At 40.6% G+C, this 19,704-nt stretch overlaps 1 long non-coding RNA gene across 1 annotated transcript; it reads left to right on the plus strand.

The window, feature by feature from the left end:
• The first annotated feature begins 13,949 nt into the window (after window positions 1–13,949).
• LOC115495205 (uncharacterized) lies at window positions 13,950–19,255 on the plus strand. The gene is made up of 3 exons (XR_012055918.1): window positions 13,950–15,044; window positions 16,413–16,557; window positions 17,220–19,255. It is a non-coding gene; the product is annotated as an uncharacterized lncRNA (long non-coding RNA).
• Window positions 19,256–19,704: the final 449 nt, after the last annotated feature.

Here is a 19,704-nt window from a genome sequence, read left to right on the forward strand (position 1 = left end):
CTGATAAAAGTGGGAGAAAGTGGATGTAAACATTAGTGAACTCCAGCAGATTATTGATTTCTCTTGAGTGGCTTGACAGATAAAATGGTGAAGCAAATTGTTCAACTTCAGTTGCATCACTTGAAGAAAACAGAACAACGTGGCAGGGAAGGGAGGAGATGATGAATGTTACTTTGTTAGAGAGGAGAAAATGCAGTTGTTGTGCATGAGGTGTTCATCACTTTCCTTTTCCTGTTCTACAGCATTTGATAAACGTCCATTTAGGTGTAGCAGGCAAAAAAGTGTTTAAAGTCTGGGTTCATGGGTCGTCTTTGAAAGCATTACATCTTAATTGTATTGACTTTTTTCTGGTTCTGTACAACAGTTTAATGTCCGAGGCTCCCAGCAGCTGTCAGGAGAAAGCAGTGAGGAGTTCGGCTCTGAAAGAGGAGTGTGGCATGCACCTGCATTCCCATCAGGGCTAAACAGCTTCTGGAGCAATTGCACAGGAGAAACACCTCACTGCAAACACATCTATCCCTTCAGTGGAGTTCCCTCAGGGCTTCCTGCGATGTTACCCAGGCTGGGAGTGCTCAGACATGCTTTATGGCAGGCAGATGGACACGGGTGTTTCAGGTGGAAAAGGAAAAGGAGCAAGCAAAAATGCTGCACATAGACTTTTTGACTTTAAAAAATGCAATCTTACTTATTTACAGATAATTCAACTGTTTTGTTCCTTAAAAATATTGGTGAAAAATGAGGTGCAAAGTTGAAGTGGATAAAAAGTTTAGCTGGGAGATGCCAACTTTTTTAACAGCACCTTCACCCAGCCCTACAAAATGCTCAGTTAGTCTGAATCTCTTTTGTAGTCTCTAGCTTTTTCCTCTAACACACATTTCTATGTACAGCACCATCCAGCAAAGTTTTTCCTCGTTTCTGAGTTAAATTGCCATAGCAGATTTCCATGTGCTTTGGAAGGTGACAGAGACAGCAGCTCTGTTTTCAAGGCAGGTTTCGTGAGAGATCTTTGCTATTTATTACACCTATTCCCAGTGGAAGATTGCAATTACTATCCCACTTCCAGCAACTCTTTACCTGAATCCTGGCAGCTCTTAATTATGTGTTAAAGAAGAAGTTTCATGCAGAGGAATTTCTCAGAGCAGATTACCTGTGAGATGCATTCCAGCCATTTGTCTTGTGCTTCTCTTTGGTTATTTTTGCTTCAGGAGCTGGGAGACTCTTCCTGACTTTTGATACCAGAATTGGCACTGGGAAGGAATTCCTGCTGCTGCTTTCCCAATGTTTCTCTCCCTCTTTTTTCCCTTTTCTTCCCCATTATCTGTTAGTCAGATTTGGTTCTGTGTTTCTTTCTTTAAGTGAACCCCTTGCAGTCTACTGCTGAGTGTACTGCTCAGGGAAGCACAAAGAAATAAGTAACAGGCTTTCAAATTTCTGATCAAGTTTAATGTTAAATCTTATTATTCAGCTACATAACTTTATTACCCTTTAGTTATAAATGATTTATTTTCTGTTTAAGTATTCATTAGCAGAAATGTATTAATGCCTATACTCAGAGAAATGCACCACAATGGCAGTCATGTTGGAGTTGATTTCCAAATTGATTTCAAGCCTGCAGAAGCTGGCATTTAAAAAATGCCCTAATTCAAGTCATACTAAATCCAAGATTTTAAATGATGCCCAGCTCCCAGGCCATGTTAATGAGTAAAGATAACTGAGCCAGGACAGATGCACAGATTCCTGGTCCAGAGTAGGTGTAGGGTGCTGGCAGCTCTGACATTTAATGCAGGAGAAATCTGTTGCCACACAAAAGCAAGGAAATTCCAGTGTTCTCAAAACATCTAGTTGGGCTATTGTGAAAAGATTTTAATGCATGATCCATCTTATGAGATTTCTGTTTCTGTGGGGAAGTTGGGCTTTATTGCATTGATATTTCCAGAGAAACTGTTTTCCCTAAAAACTTCCAGGAAGCTCTCAAGGTTTTACCACAATTAAATTGCATTTATGATGGGTTACTATTCCCTGCCTCATCATAGAGGTTATTCAATTATGGATGGTCACTCTGTGTTTTAACAATTCTTTCAGAATTTATATTTCAGCATGAAACTTAAGATGGTTTGAACTAAACCTCATTTATTAAAGGTAATCTTAACAGCACAAGGTGTGTTAAATTGTGAAACGTAGAGTTCCAGGAAAGAGATGATCACTGGGGACTGTGGTAGTAACTTGATTTTCTCGATTGACTGCCATTGATGGCTTCACCATCCCTAATCAATGTGCTGCAGGAAACAGCTACATGTGTGACTGTAGCTTACCTTTGTTTTCTTTGGCTGCTGTTAAACCATCAATACAATTGTCAATAAAGGAGACTTGTTGGAAAGCTCCCATCTGTGGTGTAGATAGTAGAGAATGCTCCTGAAAAAAGCCATTGGTCTCCCAGCAGCATTAGAAGTGCAGACTCAGAAAGCCACGTCAGCATTTGTGCCCTGCAGTTCTTCCCCAGCAGGGCCAGGCTTTGCAGGGACAAGGTCACCCTGCTGCCCTCAGTGGAAGGGGACTGCCCAGCTGCTTGGGGATGAGAATTACAGGGCTTTTGTCCTGCCTAATTAGCAATATTACTCTCTATTTTGCACATCCCTCCGCATGTATTGGGAAGAAGTCTGCAGGGAGCTCATTATGTTCCCAGCCTTGTAGTTGGAGGCTTGCAAAGCTGTACCTTCGGGGGGTGGGAGGTGCATTGCCTTGAAGGAATCCCTTATCCAGGCTGGAACGCTGCTGGAAACTTGTAGGAACTCTGTAGGATGTCTCCTGTGGGGCGTGCTTTATGCTGCCCTGCGTGCTCCTGCAGAGAAGCTGTCCAGATGAATCTTCCTGACATATTTTCACTTTGAGATAATGGCTGAGGGCAGAATTTTGGCTCGGATGTCGTCTGTTAATGAGTCTCTAACCAATGAATGGGTTTGGGGAGAAAAAGGAGACATGAAACCTTGCTTATCACCTCCTTGGTGTGATTTTTCAGAGCCCAGTGTGGTTCCATTTTCTATCAGTGCAGTTTAGTGTGAGGGTTTTTTATTTTTTCTCCCCTCTGTGGTGGAGCGTGGGTGAGCCACGACAGAATCCCATCCCCAGCACTCCGCTGTGCTAACACACTCCAAGAAAAACAAGGAATTTCCAAAGGAAGGATCTAGGGCAGGAGCTTAGGAAAGCCCTGTGAGGACAACAACATGAACATTTGTTGTGAGAATGGCTGTGACTCCAAACTCCTTCTCTTGGAGCTTTCTTCTTCTGAAGGCTGGATCCCTCAGTCAGAGAGGACGGCCCAAGGTACCTCATGGAATTATTTTGTGTAAGCAAGATAAACAGTTTAAAGTGGAGGAAGCATTGTGCCATTATTGCCTGGCCACCGTGGAGCTATGCCAGAAGCTGCTCCTTGAAAATTCTGTTAATCTTTGCTCAGTGGGGATGGCACTGTGGGAAGTCCCAATTGCTCAAGTTGATCAGCACTTTGAAGAGAATTATTAGTCAGAGCCTTATAAAAAGATGTAATACTTTCCCCCGTGGATGAACTGCACCTTTCTTACTCTCACTGCCACCAGATAAATGATTTTGGATTTGTAAAACATCTGTGGGCAAGCACCATAATCCTCTGGAAAAAGCCTAATTTAATTGATCACAGACATAAAATGCTGTTATCACCATAACTTTTGCTGGAATACAAATGCACAGACCCCAGAATAAGCCAGAATTAAAAGGGAAGTTTCCTTTAACAGAACCTAGTTTGCAAAATAATATTTTTTAACAGTTACAATTGAAATATTGACATTAATTGTGGTTTTTTTGAGTATCAATGACATCATCAGCCCTGATAGCTGTCTGGTAGGAAGCCAGATGGTTGATAAGGAAAATGCAAGTAGCAGGAGACAATTAGTACATGCTGTCCTTTGGACTACCTGCATACCCCGAGACTGAAAAATTCACTGATCTGGTAACAGGCAGTATTGCTCCTGCAAGATGCTTATTGTGTTTTAGCAGAGAAAAATAAAAATTTATTCGCATAGGGAAAAATAATTGCCACAAATCTGTTTTGTTTGCTCACAAATCATTTGATTTGGGGCTGATCAGCCCTGGTGTTTCTGGTTTTATTAACATGAAATGCTTCTGTGGGGTGTAGAATATTTTGGGAAGCTGGTGAGAAATACACTGTCACACGATGCCTGAATTATTATGCAGATAAAATTTACCAACTTCCCTCCTCCAGTTTATCCTATTTGGGAAGATACATGAGAAATAAATGGCTGGTTTTAGGGGAAGTAAGTGCTGCTTCATCTGGAATAAGCATCCTGTCATTTCAAGATTTACAGCAGTAGCCGTTCTCCACTCCTCCTGCTCAGCCTTTTTCACTCTGCTTCTCTGCTTTAATTGCATTTTTGAGCCTTTCTCATTTGCCTATTAGCTTGTTTTTTAGTTTGTTCTGTTTTTTTGTTCTGTTTTTTTTTTTTTCCCAGATAATCTGGAAGGTGAAGAATGACCAGGCAGAACTCAAATGCCATTTTGTTTTGCTTTAATAGCTGATTAAAAAGGAGCTGGCCCCTCTCTGGTGCTCACGCTCAAATGCTCTCTCTGGGGTGTTTGAAATTGAGTCATAATTGCTGATGCCAAAAGCTGTCAGTGCAACGGGATAGGAAGCAGTCAGCTCTTGCTAGTGTTATATAAAGTTGTCATTTTGGAAGAATGAGCAATGATAAAGAACTGTTGCAGTGCTTTTGCCCGTTCTCACAGTCAACCATGCTGTTCCTGTTGCTTGTTGGTCTCTTCTCTAATAAATTAATTTTCTCATGTAAGGAAGGAATTCAAAACAAAGCCAAAATTTAGGGGAGATAAGGGAGATAAGGCTGCATTTTTAGAAATATTTTCATTAACCATGCTTGTTCCTGCATGCAGTATGATAATGTATAAAAAGATATAAGGTTTTCATGTAAAACATGAAATTGAATGTATTTTTTTTATCACGGCAGGCATATTAGCAGCATCTAGCTGTACATTTAAAAGAAAATTCTATAAAACTTTCTTAGCTCTGTATGTAAGACATATTTACAACACAAAATGCTGACTTCCCTAATCACATGTGATTTAGTGAGTAATATAAGGCATATTAATATTTATAGTGAAATCTTAGCAGAGAATGCTCTCACTGGCTCCTGCAGTATTGATGTTTTCAGGGGGACAACAGCCTGCCTACTCTGAGAGCTCATTCCTCAGCTCTGTCTTTCAACTCTTCTTCTCTCATTAACATTCAAATTACTTGCAGGATGATTATTAATGAAAATGGACATTGTACAATCCAACTCTGCAGCCACCTTTGCTTTTCAGTAAGCAGCGATTTCCTCTTGGCTCTCTGTAACCTCCAAGGTAATGGAATTTTTTGGAAATTCTGCATTTTGTAGCTATAGCTGCTGATCAGCCCTGAGAGCCCCTGTGGCACCATGTGCTCCTGCATTCCTTTGAGTCAATATTCCAGTTTTCTGCTTCACTGAGGGGATGGAGCTTTTCTGGAGCTGTTCTGCACCACACCTGGCTGCTCCCTCACCCAGCCACTCACTGTACTGTGAATTATGCTTTCCAAATTTCACAGTGGACAACCTGTGCCCATTAAACAGCCATAACTTCCCCAGGTTGCTCTTATGCCTCCCAGTGCTGGTACTTTGCTGTTGTTATCTGACTGCAGCTATCAGCTCCACAGACATTAGGGTGAGAAAATATGTTCAGCTGACACACCAGCAGAAATTCACCTGACTGCAGGCTCTGTAAATCTGCCTTATAAATGCCTCTTGCCTTTATAAAACACCGAGCAAACAAAAAATGGGCAAATTCTTCTGCAAGGAAGAATTGCTAAAGCAGAGAGGAGGGAGGCTGGGAGAGAAAACGTTGGGTGCATTTGTTTACAGGAGCTGAGACTTTGTAAATTAAATAGGAACACAAAGGCAAGTGTGTTCTTAGAGTATGGAAATTATTCATTATCTGCACATCATGGCAAAGCAGTTTTATCAAGCACGCTGCACCAAAGGGCCTGACTGTCAGCTGTGGGCTGTTCTTCCTGTGTCTGTCAAGTAGCAAAAATAATATTTAAGTGAATTTTTTTGTGGATTTTTTTTTTTTTCCCCCAGATAAGCAAAATGATGGAGACTGGCCACCACAAATCACAAATTGGCTCTTTCTTTCAACTTTGTGAGTATCCAGGTCATGTTAGATAATCTGAAATTCAGATTTGGTGTCTGGGCAAATCATGGGTTTGGAAGCAGAAGGGAATGGTTTCTGTGTATCATTAACCCCATTCCAAACATCCTTAGTTACAATCAGATCAGACATAAGAAATTAATTGTCCTTGGCATGGGAGCTCTGACATCCTCAGTTTTGGAGATAAAGCAATGAAAACCTGGAAAATTTAATGGCCTTGCTCTGTAGTACCTGAGAGGAGATGGATGTTGGGATAACAATAATATCTTACCTCACTTTTACCTATAAATATAGTTTGTCTGGATGCTGTGTGATTTCCTTACGAGAGGACCTTGCTGTTCTCCGTACTTTGAATTCCAGAGAAACATTTCCCAAGACTTTTCTAAGGCAAAGGTTTTCCTTTATTTGTTCTGAGCTTCTGCTGTTTCCTTCAGCAGCCCATGGCTCATTTAAACCAAGAAAATTCACTACAGCCCTAAACCTACCACTGTAAACTCATGTTCTTATAATGCTAACTCTATTTCTTCTGTTTGCTTTGCTGGTGCCCCAGTCCCCCCTTTTTCCTCAGCAGCCTGAGGGGGGAAGATAAATCCAGGATAAACTCTGAGCTCCTCCTGGGGTTTCCCATCTCCAGCCATCAGCTCCTGTCTCACCCTGCACGGTGCTGATTTGCCAGGGAAATCTTCCTTTCTGCACAAATTACAGAATACTCCATTGCCAGGGTGCCCTTGAGCTTCTGCAAAAAGGAAAAGGAAAAAGCATCACATCCTGTTCAAATAGGACAGGGGTAAAGGTCTCTAAGCAAAGGCTCGACACTTTTCTGGTCTATCAGCACAAGAAACACAAATCAAGGTATTTTTCAGTTGTTTCACCTGTCATATTTCAGATTTAACTTGATGTATTTGTATTTGACTTCATTTTTCATGTTTAGCTTGATTTAAAGATTTTGGAGGAAAAATATCTTTGAAGGCCTATCTGGTTTTTTGGTTGTTTTTCCAAGTTGGGTTCTGTTCTTGATTAATCTTCTGAGCAACAATATTCTGTTTTTCACAGTGTACACACTCTACACATGATTTAAAATCCCAAATCTGAGATGTTAATATTCAAAGCCAGACTTGCATTACTGTGTTTATGACATGGAGATATTTTTCAATATGTTTGTACCAGTATCTGATTTTTAAATTACCCCTATTTTTGCAGGGGAAAAAATATATATAAAATAAAGAATCGGGTTTTTGTTCTTCTATATTTAGCAATAATGATTATGAGCTTATTTATATTCATAGATACTATATACAGTTATTATTACTGCTTTATGAAAAAGCAAGTATGCTTTTTATTTTGTAAGAGGATCCAGAGTGAACTTTATTTAATGCTCTCTTCTTAAGCGATAAGGACAACCAGGAGGGGAGGAAGTTTTCAGAACAGGGACTCTGGTTCTGTCACTTGTGTAATTTTAACCCCTGAAGGTCCAATAATGTTGTTTTTTGCAGAATTACAGCCACATGTTTGGTTCCCATCTCTCCCATGACATTCCAGGGCTGAAAATTTTAGTTTTGGGGAAAAGGAACATTTTGCCCTTTATCCTGTGAGAATATTTGATGATACATCTCCTAAAGCAGACTTGCTTGAGGGTAACCTGAAGTCACTCATCTGTCTTCTTGGTCTGGTCTGAATGGGTGTTTCTCAGCAGCTTTTTTACCTACAAATAAATATTTGGTGGTGCTGGACTCTCCCGGTATACAACACAAAAAGAAGGGAAAACTTCCTTTCTGTTAAGAAACAATCTTTGAAGCTGCATGCCATTTGTGGGCTTGTGAAAATCAAGGTGTGATTCGACTTCCACAAAACAACATTTCAGAAACAGAACTCAAGGAGGGAAGTGATGAGGTCAGCTGAGGGCACAGACAGTTCTCTCTTTAAAACTGAGTGTTGTAGTCTCTGTTTGAGGGTGCTGCCTGGTTTCTCTGTGGCTGACAACAGAGCAGGTAATGCAATAGCTGGAGCTCATCTGAGCTTGGATTCTTGTTTGGATCCAGCTCTCAGCTCTTCAGATGTTGAGTGACTCAATGGCATTTCTGGGGTTTGATTGCTCTGCTCTCAAGAGGCTTCTCTGCAAACCGGGCAGCAGCAGAGCACTGTTCACAAGGAATGGAAATTCTAACTCTGTTTCTTTAAATTTTTCACTGGACTTATTAATGCTTTCCTCTTACTCGCTTAACTCTTTTCTTTGTAAGAAGTTGGACAAAATTCTAAGACTTTTTTTCTCTTTTGTAACTGTTTCTTTTTGGCTTGCACGGAAATAATTTTCTGAATAATGCCACAAGGCAGAGCACTTGTACAAATTAGCCTGAGAGAGATGTGTTGAAATCACTGTGAGACTCTTGCATTATTTACATGGTGACACTCTGTCAGTGTACTAATGCTCAAAACTCTTTCTATTCCCGGATTTAACAAATATGTAAATCAGGTGCGCATTTCCCTAGGAATGCAAATGTCTCTAATGAGGAAAGACAAACTTCAGAACAAACAAACAAAGCAGAGAACATGTTAAATAGCTTGTGTGGAAGTGGGGATAGAAGAGAAGTGGACTGGAGATGCTGGGATGTAATAATCCTCACAGTCCTGGGATTGTTTCATCGGCCCATCTTGAAGCTCTGACAGATCGTTTCTTAGCAGGGAGGGAGCTGGGAGGGGATGGCAGCCAGGCAGAGTTTTCCCATAAGGAGGCATGAAAATCTCTGGTTTTGCTCTTTGTGGCAATCCAGGGAGCTGAGAGGATTGAGTTCCACTGGCTGCATTCGTTAACTCGGGCACAAAACCACTCCAAAGGGCTCCAGCTCTCTGGAACTCTTGTTTGTGCTGCAATAATTAAAATAGCTGTTTGATTTCAGTGTAGAGGCACAGAATGGGAATAGCATCGTGGAGAATTGGGTTTAAGTGTTATGGAAGGATTTGAATGTCCTTCAGAGAAGCATTCAGTTCAGATTTCATGTCAGAACGTGGCCCTGCTTTAGTAAGGATGACTGATATCTTTGAATCACCATGCTCTGGACTGAGTTTATGCATGGTGGGAATGGTTTTTATCGTGCTGTGTTTGTGCTATGCTTGTTATTATGCACTGCTCACTGAAAACTTTATCTTCCATTACAAGCTGAATTCCTTTCTGAAGAGCAATTAAACAAAATTTGCTTACTAAAATAAGACATCATTTATTTCAAGTTAGCTTCTATTTTGAATTTTGATGGCTTCCTGCTAAATATGCAAGCTTTCTTTTCTGTGAAATTAGCTCAGTATCTAAAAATCTGAGTTCCTTGATATTTTGTTTCTCATCGTGTAGCTTCAGCCCCCAAAGTTCTGGTAAGAATTATATTTCCCAATTATCAGCCATCTTTAAGAAGATCATTATGGTAAAATTAGTCCGACTTCTCAAAGATCTATGAATTATGGATAGTGCATGAGTAATAAATGGGGTAAAATGTTTTAATTAACATTCTTCAGTGATCCTTTGGCTGCACATTGTATGTAACTATTGCCTTCTCTGTCTAATTCCAGACTTTTAACTAAAGATGTGCTGTGTGTCTGTCCCAGTCAGAATGTCAGCTGGGCTCTGTGCTGTGGCAGCACCACATTCCTGATGCTCCTGTCTCCTTTGTCATTCCAGAGCTGGACCTGGACTTGCTTTAGCACACCCTCCTTTCTTTGTGCTGCCAGAGCTGCTGGGGAGGGACCAACAGGAGCAGAGCAAAACCATCTTGAGAAACGCTGTCTTGAACTTTCTGTGCGCTGCTGACTCTGCCATGCAGCTGTGGGGGAGGTTCTCAGAGCACAATTATTGCCTGATCAAAGCTGAGCCAAATCCCCATGTCCCAGTGCCTGTGGAATGGCCAGCCGTGACTTCCAGGGGTGACAATTCCTTGGCTTGGGGACACAAAGTGATGCCTCAGGTTTGAGCTTTTCTATTTTTCAGGTTCTGTGCTGATTTAGTGTGTGGGTCTGGGCTTCATATCAGGAGATGCTGAGCTCTCTGCACAGAGCAGAGACAAAACAATTCCTGCTCCAGCTGGGCACCAAGGACAAATGATCCAAATCTCAGCCCAGGAGCACAAACACCGTGGGCTGGAGAGAGAAAAACAAGCAGGGTGGGACTGCCTGGGCTAAAGCTGGAATGGGACAATGAACTCCAAGGTGCCAATGGAGCAGAACTGATCCCAGGGAGAGCCCCCGGGAGCGCTCGTGCATTTTGGGGCCATTTTGGTTCATTTGGGTGCAGCCCTGGCTGGGCTCTGGTGCTGCCCAAGGTGGATCCATGGAGGAGATCCTTTAATAAATCCCTGCTTTATTCTTTAGCTGTGTCCACCTCTGCCCCAGGTCACCCTTCTCACAGCATCAGAGCACCGACCTCTCTTCACCCCACTTCACCATAACGGTGCAGCAAAGCCCTGCAGCAGCAGCAGCAGCAGCACAGAATTTATTTTCATTTCTTTCTCAGCACTCCCATCCAGCCCCTTCCTGCTCTGCTGTGCACTAACACGTGTGGGAAGTGCTGGTTTTGTGCTGGCTGAGCCCTGAACTTCCACTCTGGAGCAGCGAGGAGCCCATCCATAATGACTGAGAGCTGCTGGGCAGAGAAAACCTGAAACGCACAGAAGCCTCACTAGAAACTAGAATCTTACTAAATTGGTACCTCTAATACCTCTAATTAATGCCTTGGCTGGGTCTCCAAGAGAGCAGGAGTTCAGTGACTTTCTTAAGAATTATTCTGCACTATGTAGAAATTAAACTGACTTTTAAGCAGTGTACAGTTGCTGTCAGCTAAAATGCTGCTCAGAAATCTGAACTGGCAGGTGCCCTTAAGTCTTGTTGGTTTGGATTAATGTTTTAAGTACTACCAGAAATTATATTTACATTGCATAAAAAGAACCTTAAAATGTAGCTGCGGCACCGAATATTGTTTAAGGACTCAGAGCCTCCAGCTGAGTATTTATTTTTTACCCTAATTTTGTAGAAAAATGTGAGGAAAAAAAAGATATGTGACAAATTAGCAGATAAGTGCACTAATAATTTATGGTAGTAAACTTGCCTCAGGAGCAGAGTTTATTCAGACTTTCCTTGGGATTTGCAACTTTACAAAAAAGAACTTTCATGTCAGGAATTGTTTTTTAATTGATATATTAGGCACATCCTTCACCATTTCTGTTCTCTTCTTGTATTCAAACTGCCCATTGTGAATATAAAATGCATCAAAGTAACTAAAATGGAACATTTGGAATGGAGAATTCAGGAAAGAAAACAATGACAACTTTATTAAATAGCCTACCGTTGTATCATCTTTGAAAAAAGCTTCAATGTGATATGTTTGTTAATCTGAATTCGAAATATTAAGTTTTTTTCACCAAGATTTTTTATCAGTTGGTTGGAATCCTTTGTGCCAGAAGTCAGCATGAATTGTCAGAGTAAGACATGGATTTTAAAACTATGGGAGTCAAGAAGAGATGAGCATCTTCTTTGTTCCTGTTTGGAATTATTTCAGTATATTTTTTCTACATGGAAATATCTATTTGATTTTAAATTATTTCATCCTCTTTTTTTTCCAACTTTTCCCCCTTTTTTAGGCTTTGTGGGCAAAAATAGTTCTGTAGTTCTCTGTTCTTTTCAAGGACAGTGGAAATGAGGTTTTTTTCATTTCTGAGTTTATGGTGCTCTCTTTTTAGAACTAATCCTTACAACGTGAGTCTGACTGGCTTTTCAGACTTAAAAGTTCTCTGAGAGAGTGGAGGAGACAAGAAAGGCTGTGTGAGAACATAGATTGCATGTTAGTTTGATTTCCTCATGAAAAAACAATGATCTCTTTTTCTAAACACTTTCTTCCAGAAAGATCTGAAGAGGAGTTTAGCAGCAGTAAATATGAAGTCTCTGTGCATTTCAGTTTTGCAGGTTTAAAAAGCTTTCACATGAAGAGGCAGCCTGGAGAGAGGATGGGCAATAATTAAACCAGAGAACTGGGAGGCTGAAGGGAGCTCTCTGCTTTGAGTTGGATGGTTGCTAGCTTGTTTCTGCAGCTGTTGGAGTTTTTGGGGTGTTCTGTTCTGTGTGTGTTTGTGCTTCTCCCTGTACTGAGGATGGTTTCTGTGCTCCCTGCCAGCCTGAGCTGCATCACCTTCCTCTCACTTCTGGAACTTAAAGGATTTATGAAAATCCTTCATTCTCTGGCTCAAAAGCTGCTATAAACCTGTGAAATCGGCTGCACTGGAGCTGTCTGAGGTGATATTGGTTGACAATCTACTTCCCAAATCTCTTTCTTGCCTAAAGTGTCTGAGCAGTGACTAAAGCAATGCCACAGATTTGATCAGTATTCTTATTTCTCACCCAGATCTTAGCCCTGCTGCTTTCCCCTTGATTTAGTTCTCCTCTGACCAATTCTTTTTAAGAAGTAGTGGCTGTTTTTTGATCCCGCCGATCCCAAATGGTTTCAAACTCACTTTTCTTTTTTTTATAAGAGTCGTTTCTACATGTTTAAATAGAAGTCAGCATGAAGAAGGAGGCAATGCTTCAACAGGAGCTGAGCTGAATATATTTCCTTCTGAGCTCAATTAGCTCGTGCTCTTCAATTTGACTGGGAGCTATGATTACAATAACTGCAGAAAAACCAAATCCCAAAGTTTTGTGTCACCCTGAAACATAGTTATTTTTCAAAAAACGTGGCTTTAGGTCAGTATTTTGGTTTGAGAAATGAATTGTGGACCATCCCAATATTGAGATGTTCCCAATTTGGAAGGTCCCTGTCTTATTTTTAAATGTCTTTTGGGCTGCTGTCTGTTGTTCTACAGGTAGATGAGGAACTCCTCCAAATGGTTTATTTTCAAACATGGCCTCTAAAGGCTGGATTATATCTACCCCAAATTCCTGTGCTGGTTTAGCTGAGGTGGAGCCCTGGGCTGTGCTGCTGTGCCTGGAAACGTAAATTTTAAGGAATTTAGAGATTTTAGAGGAGCTAAGATTTTAGTTAGAAATAAGCCTTACTAGAGTTAATTAAAATAAATGAGTAGACCTTGATGAAGTTAGGAGTTAGTAGTTAACTAATAATTGATTGCTTGTCAGCACAAGGTTTAGTTAGCTGGTTTATAATGAAGAATACACAAACTGACAAAGAGCTTTTAGGAACATAAGACAATTGTGGCCTCCTCTGTTCCAAAACCAACTGAAGACAAGGAATGGGAGTTCTACCAAGAGTTCATTTGTCAGATTGGCATTGAAAAGGTAGAAAGGTCAGAAGGAGGAAGATTTCATTGACTTCCTCATTTTGGGACCCCTCCCCATGGAAGGGACACCGACCCATTTCAAGGGACAAACCTCACATGCTGAATGGCTTTGGGAGTGATTGGCATACGAAGTGAGGAATGGGATGTACCAAAATGATGAATATGCATTTGTATTTTGGGTATTCAATACTTGTATGGATAAAAGGGCTCTGTAATCACCTGGAAGCTGCGGTGTGGATTTGGGAGCGATCCCACACACAATAAATACAGATTTTCTAACTTTAAACTGTTAGAGGGTTTTTGTCCGTCCCAGTTGGATATCAGTACTAGATCAATATCCGTATTTTTTTAATAAACCAGCCTGGCTGCCAGTGCTGCCCCTGGGCACAAAGCTCTGCCCACAGCCAGAGCCTGATTGCTCACTCTGTCCTGGAGAAAGCTCAGGGAGAGACAGGCTTTCATTTGGGGAGCAGACAGAGAATCCTGTGGGTTCATCTCAGCTGCTCCAGTAAGAGCAAAATAATCTGAGAATCAAAGAGGAATCGGAGCAGGCATCCTCCTGCTCGCCCACTTGGTGCCTATCAGCCAGTTTGTGTGAGCAGGGGAATAATGCATGAAGAGTGTCTCCTCTGTCAAAAAATATTTATGATACGCTCACTCCAGCTTGTTTCCTTGCTTTATTTCATTTTGTTAATGAAAGAAAAGGCTGACATGCTCCTCTGTGGCTGCTGTCTTTAGGAATATTCAGGGTAGTCCCACTGATTTAAGATTTTCATATTAATACCAAAAGTAATCAGCTTGCAATTGCCAAAACAAACCCACCCTTTCTGTTTTGGCTATAAAAGTGCAGAATAAACAACTTCTGTCTTAAGCATGTGATGGGTTAATTGCTCATGAAGTGATCATTATCTTGTAAATACAACTTAGAGCTCAGGGAAAATGAAAAATAAAACACCATGCTGTTATTTTTCTTATTATTGGAAGGCATTCCATGGAGTCAATGCATGCAGAGGATGTTGGACAAGTGTTTAAAGAGCTTAAGCTGCTGTTTGGGAAGGATTTTCAGGGAAAACTGCAGAAGCTGTTACACAGTGTGCTGCTTCATACTTTAGAAGGTTATAAAAACTTACAGAATAGCTAACAAGATTGAATAAACAAATATTTTTATGCCTGCTGAACCATGGGGGGTTTGCCTAAATAAGAGAGACATAAGCTTTTCATTTTTAATACAAGTATAACGTCTTTCAACTACCACTTTGTGTGACATAACAACTGCAGATCATAGAAAATATGGCTGAAATAAGCTTTTCAACTTTTTTTTTTTTCAGTTTATTGCTCACCCATAAGAAAATATGAACTAAACTATTTGTGATCAATATTTACTCTGTTTTCTAAATATCCTTTTTTAGCTCCATCGCCCCACGTTTCTTTCTCCCCTTTTTTTTCACTTTTAAATTGAATTCTAAACCGGTCCACTGTACCAAGTTACAAACATGTGATGATTTGGACATGAAAAGGGAAATTCCTGAGAACCATAAGGAACTTTGCAAGGTAAGTCAAGTATATAGTAAGAGTTTGACTTTTTAAACTCTGTCTTCAAGGGTATTTAGGGAGAAGAAGAAATGACTGCTAGAAATGTCTGATTATTTTATGTTTAACAATCTTTTACTATGAACAAATAAAGATTTCTAGCTGTGTGTGGCATCTGTGTTTGAAAAGGACCAGACACTGAGAAAGTTTTATAAAATGAGCCTTCTTTGATTCTAGACAGAAATAGGAATTGTGGACAAGCCCATTATGATTTTAGTATCACTCCCATTTCCACACACCCTCCCCAGTCAAATCCATTTGAGAAAAAGGTGAAATCTTGGAGCTCAATAATGCTGAAGAACTGTCCTAAGAAACTCATGTCTGAGCTCATCTGGGGTCTGTGTGAGCAGCCATGGTTGAATCAGAAATTCTGACAAAGCCACAGGAAATCAGTAGAGATGTGAGCAGAAGGTGAGGGCAGTTCTGTGGGAATGGGACTTGGAAATGTTGGTTTAAATCCAATGTCCTGTTGAACTGAAATGGACTCTGGGAGTGCCTGAAAAATGTCCCTAATGTGGGGAATGAAACAACAGAGCAATGCAGCTTTAAATGCTGCTGTCTGAAGGCAAAGCTCTGCCAGCCTGGCCATTAAAATGGGGCATTTCCTATTTGCTGGGCTTTCTGTGATTGTGAGCAATTTCCCTGTGGTGACTTGTGCCCCTTGGCACTGGGGGAGTGAAATCCAGGGCAGTGAGCACTGGGAAGAGCCCTGGAGCCCCAGGTCTGGTACAGCATTAGGGAATGTCGTGGTGGGTGAGTTTTTATGTCACAAAGAGTCGCAGAGTTAAGCAGGATAACATCTACTACCCTACTGTGCCAGGGTAGAGGGAAAATAAATGCATGACAGCTGTTATTAGACACTGGAAGCACAAAATAAATCTGTTTCCAAGAGCACCATTGTGAATGAGAAAGGAGAGAGGGAATTATCCCTTGCTGGTGGCTTTTAGCATAGCAGGGTAAGCTGCTTTTCTCCTCCTTTCTGTTTCTCAGGAGTTCTCCAGAAAAGAAACTCTTACACAGAGATTGTTAGCCTGGCAGGGAAAGTCATGTGTCCAGTCTTTATTAAGTTTGTTCTTACTCAAGATTCTGAACACTGTAATTAATGTAAATAAACTGGTGCTTATGGCAGATTTCCATAGTATTTGCTCTTGATAACAATGTTGGTTTTGTCCAGTGTTTTGGAACCTCCAGAAAACTGGAGAGGAAAGGGCCCCCAAGTTACTTGTACACTTCTGTTGGTCTATTTGTAATTTTTAATTGACAGCTCTACATTTCAGTATTTAGCTACTGCACTGTTGTTCTTGATCCATTGCCCTCTCTCATTTCCAGAAACTGGATGTATGAACTCGAAATAACCTTTGCAGTGATCCCCCTGGAAAGAACAGAGAGTTCCATGTGAAAAGGCATTGAAGTCAGTTCATGTGATGCACACTTCTGGGTTCCCACTTCCCACAGGAGCACAGCAGAAGACAAGGTACTTTATTAACTTAACCAAGCACGAATTTGTCTTACAATTTTCCCATTCATTCCAATGGGACATGAATATTTTGTTTCCTAATCAGCACAATTAGCCCGGAGCTCAGGTTGCAGTGTGTCACTGCAGTGACAGCTCCCCCTGAATGACAGCTCCTCTCTGTAGTGAGAAATGACAGCATTTGTAAACCAGGGTTGTCTAAAGAAAAGACTGTTCTGGAGTGACTATTTCCCAGTTAATCATTGCTGCATTTTACAGTGCACCTTCAATATACTTATTTTAAACTGATCTGGCTGGTCTGCTGAAAGGGACCCGAATGGTGTGTAGCAGAATATTCCATTGCAGCACCTACTAGCAGAATATTGTTGATGGCAATTAGAGGATTCTCAGACACACTGTGAAATGTGATCCAGTAAAAAAGTCACTAGTGATGGGTGTCAGAGTTTGTCATGCTCACCTCGGTGGCAAAACTCTTGCCATGCTTTTTGTTGTCACTTGGGCAGTTACTGTCACCAGCCTCTTCCTAATGGAAACCTTATTTTTTTTATGCAGCAGAAGCCACCACTTGTGTCTCTGAATGTGTGTTTGCATGCACATCTATATATTAAATATTGTCATTTATATAATAATTATGTATAATCATTATTCCATTTATCCTTAAGCCAACGGCATCTGGCTTAACAAAAAAGGAGGAATGAGTATTTTACACTCATGAGCACAGGAAAAGAGTCTTGGACTGAAGGCTGACTTGGAAGCTCTCACATAATTTTCATGCTCATCAGCATAGCCAGAAATCTGAATTTAAATCACTGCAAGGTTTGGTAAGTATTTTAAACACAACTCTTGGAACCTCAGTTTCTACCTGCAATACATGGACTGTATTTAGTTTCAGATCTTTGGACAAGGGATCAACTCATTAATGTTTGGATGGCAGCAAGCACAGGCCTCTATTTGTACCTGCAGACCAGGGAAATTACTGCAAAATACATCTCTAATTCTAAGAATAATGTCACCCCTCCTCCCAAAATGAGAAAAAAAACTGCCAACACCATAAGTGCTTCTGAACACTTTCAGAATGTTCAGGGAATCTGCAAATTGTCAGAAAGTTTTAAGGCATATTATGGCAGAAATCTTGACATAAGTGTGCTGCAGACATCAAAAAGACTAATGCTGGTGTCGTGCTGATTTCATTTTCCTTTTGTTGTATAAATACACACACAGTACTTTAAAAATATTGGAGGTGATCTGAAGTGGTTCATAAAACCTTGCTGGTTTGCAAATCACTGGGATGTTTTAACTGCATTGCCTGGTTCTGAGTTAGTGTCTGGAGGCACCTTGCATTCTGATATTCCTTGGGATTGCATCTGCAAGTTGTGGATGTGCAATACTGATCCAGAAACTTGGCATTTCAGCTTGGAGAAAAAGAGCAGCTTCTGTGTAGGATCTGTGGTGTGAAATTCCACAGAAATGCTTGTGGTAACTTCAACAGCTTCTCCTTTGTTTAAAAAAAGTGCTGCTGGTTTTGTCTTCCCACTGCACTTCAGTGGAAGAAGCTTTTTTTTTTTTAGGATCTTCACTGTCAGCTTTCCTCTGGAGATTTTTCTCTAACAAATCATGATGTATCTTTTTGGTAAAACCCAGAGACTTTGAAAGGAGCACTGCTTCCTAGTGCATACATCTATACATTTTATTCACTATATATAGACATTCATGGTTGGTAAATATTTGGTGTGTTGGCAGTTGAAGAAGGTTTCTCTGGAAAGGATGACTGAAACCAGTGATGATTCTGGATTTCAAGTAATTAAATGATGTTCAAATAATTTCCTAAATGTTAAATAATCTTAATGGAAAAAAAAACCCTCTAATGTTCAGCATTTAATGACCAAGAAAATGTGTTTTCAGCAGTTTAAATGCATTTGAAATATTTCAGTATTTTACACTGTTAATGCCTAAATTACTTAGGCTAATAAGAGGACATTTGACTTGTATTTCTGTTACTTACGTGCCTGTAAGATTTCCCCCAGCCATTTGGCACGGGACAGCTGAGTGTACCTAATTATCATCTCAAGATCCAGTCACTGATTTTATCCCCCACCCCCATGCTATATTTACCTTTCATGTGATGGGTTATAAAAACTCTTATTCTGAGGGCTCAGTAATCCATGTTTTAGCAGGGTGGGTTCAAAACGTTCTGCAGTCACAGAGAGTCTTGCCTGGGTGTTTTCCAGAAAGCAAAGCCAAGTTTATGTAACAGAAACAGAACACGAAACGTGTGGCAGGCAGGATTTGTGATCATCCTGCTCCCAACCTCTGCCACCTCAACCTTGGTTTATCTTGTTTTGTTGCTTTTTCTACTCACTAATTAACATTTCTCCTCTGTCCCAGGACAGCTGAGTGCAGTGTGCCCAGCAATCATTAGAACCACTTGAAAGCTTTTCTTAGAATTGCTGCCATGATGAGACCAGGTGACAAAACATGCAATGAAATGCTGTATCTTGAGAAAAATGTGAAGCTGGTGTCATGTAACACTTCTGTGATGATAGATTAGCCAATGTAATTGCAGGAAATAAATGTCATCACCTGTATGAAGATAAATAGCTTTTCCTGCACTAGCATGCTTTTGCACATAAAATGTGTCATTTTACCAGTTGTCCCCATTTTTTTGCCAAATAAATTTTATAATGGCCATAAAAGGAAAGTGTGATGTGTCTACTTAAGTGTTAGAGTGTTAACAGAGGGCACTTCTGTGCTTCTATATAATTGAAATCAATGACATTGTTACCTGAAAAGTTGTTTTGTAGCTCTGTTACTTGAAAGAAATGTTTATTTCCATTCCCTGGCATATCTAAAAGTCAAAGTGTGTGGAATTAGATGCACATGCATCATTAGCATGTGGGTGGCTGGAATTTTGTCATAAATGTCTGCAATGGGGCTGTGATGTGTTCTCCTGGCAGACTGGGACGTGAGGCTGTCACCTGCAAGGGTGGCAGTGAGACACTGGAAATGTCAGTTCATTCTGTCCTGGTAACAGCACTGCCAGGGCACAAGGAGAAAAGTGTCCAAAGCATCTCCTTGGCATAAAGGAAAGGTCAGACAGGATTATCAAAAACATTTAAAAATATTAGAGCCGTTTCTGAGGTTTTTAGT

The sequence above is a fragment of the Taeniopygia guttata genome, chromosome 4A (genome assembly GCF_048771995.1).
Source record: "Taeniopygia guttata chromosome 4A, bTaeGut7.mat, whole genome shotgun sequence".
NCBI lineage: Eukaryota > Metazoa > Chordata > Aves > Passeriformes > Estrildidae > Taeniopygia > Taeniopygia guttata.